Here is a 2,272-nt window from a genome sequence, read left to right on the forward strand (position 1 = left end):
GGAGAAGGACTTTAAAGTCAATCCTGAATTTTACAGGAAGCCAATGCAGAGTAGCTAAAACAGGAGAAATATGATCTCTTTTCTTAGTTCTTGTCAGAACACGTGCTGCAGCATTCTGGATCAGCTGGAGAGTCTTAAGGGACTTATTTGAGCAACCTGACAGTAGGGAATTACAATAGTCCAGCCTGGAAATAACGAATGCATGGACTAGTTTTTCAGCATCATTTTGAGACAGGATATTCCTAATTTTGGCAATGTTACGAAGATGAAAAAAGGCTGTTCTCGATGTTTGTTTTAGATGGGCGTTAAAGGATATATCCTGATCAAAAATAACTCCTAGATTTCTGACAGTAGTGCTGGAGGCCAGGACAACACCATCCAGAGTAGCTATATCTTTAGATAATGAAGTTCGGAGGTGTTTAGGGCCCAGCACAATAACTTCAGTTTTGTTACAGTTTAACATCAGAAAATTATAGGTCATCCAGGATTTTATATCTTTAACACATGCATGAAGTTTAGCTAACTGACTGGTTTCGTCTGGTTTGATTGATAAGTATAATTGGGTGTCGTCCGCATAGCAGTGATAGTTAATTGAGTGTTTCCTAATGATATTACCAAGAGGAAGCATATATAAGGAGAATAAAATTGGTCCAAGCACTGAGCCTTGTGGAACGCCATGTTTAACTTTCGCGTACTTAGAGGATTTATCATTAACATTAACAAATTGAGATCGATCAGAGAAATAAGACTTAAACCAGCTTAGTGCGATTCCTTTAATTCCAACTAAGTGTTCTAATCTCTGTAACAGGATTGTATGGTTAATAGTGTCAAAAGCAGCACTAAGATCTAATAAAACAAGTATGGAGACAAGTCCTTTGTCTGCAGCAGTTAGAACGTCGTTAGTAATTTTCACCAGTGCCGTCTCTGTGCTATGATTCTTTCTAAATCCTGATTGAAAGTTTTCAAATAAACTGTTGCTATGGAGAAAATCACATAACTGATTAGCAACTACTTTCTCAAGGATCTTGGAGAGAAAGGGAAGGTTAGATATAGGTCTATAGTTTGCTAAGACCTCAGGATCGAGGGTGGGTTTTTTCAGAAGAGGTTTTATCACAGCTACTTTAAATGACTGCGGTACATGACCTGTTAATAGAGACATATTGATCATATCTAGTAGAGAGATGTTAACCACGGGTAATGCTTCTTTGAGTAGCCTTGTTGGGATGGGGTCTAAGAGACAGGTAGATGGCTTAGCTGAAGATACCTTTACCATTAGTTGTTGAAGGCCTATAGGATAAAAACAGTCTAAGTATATGTCAGGTCTAGTCGTTCTTTCTAGCAGTCCTGCGTTGAAAAGTGAACCATTAGAAGTTGAGGGCAAAAGGTGATACATTTTATCTCTAATTGTTATAATTTTATCATTAAAGAAGCTCATGAAGTCATCACTACTCAGAGCTAGAGGAATAGATGGCTCAGTAGAGCTGTGACTATCTGTCAGCCTGGCTACAGTGCTGAAAAGAAACCTTGGGTTGTTCTTGTTTTCTTCTATTAATGATGAGTAATAGTCTGATCTGGCATGTCTGAGGGCCGTCCTATAGGTTTTCAGACTGTCTTGCCAGTCCAAACGAGACTCTTCCATTTTGGTGGAGCGTCATTTACTTACTACGAGTTTGGGAGTTATACCAAGGTGCTAGTTTCCTTTGCTTCATCTTCTTCTTTTTGAGTGGAGCAACAGAGTCTAAAGTAGTCCGTAGGCAGGCCGTAACACCATCTACACAATTGTCGATTTGAGAGGGACTAAAGTTTACATAAAGGTCCTCTGTTGTATTAAAACAAGGTAATGAGTTTAGTGCTGTTGGAATGTCTTCCTTAAATTTAGCCATAGCACTGTCAGATAGGCATCTAGTATAGAACTTTTATCTAATTCCGTATAATGAGGTATTAAGAATTCGAAAGTAATTAAGAATTGGTCTGATAATAAAGGTTTTTTTCGGGAATACTAATACATCTTCAATTTTGATACCATATGCCAGCACGAGGTCGAGGGTGTGGTTAAAACAGTGCGTGGCCTCATGCACACTCTGACTGAAGCCAATAGAATCTAGTAGTGAGTTGAAAGCAGTACTAAGGCTATTGCTGTCAACGTCCACATGGATATTAAAATCACCTACAATAAGTACTTTGTCTGATTTAAGGACTACACATGATAAAAACTCTGAGAATTCAGATAAAAAACCACCATGTTTTATTTTGAAAGTGCCGACCGGAAATA

Source organism: Perca fluviatilis, chromosome 24 (genome assembly GCF_010015445.1).
Source record: "Perca fluviatilis chromosome 24, GENO_Pfluv_1.0, whole genome shotgun sequence".
Lineage (NCBI taxonomy): Eukaryota > Metazoa > Chordata > Actinopteri > Perciformes > Percidae > Perca > Perca fluviatilis.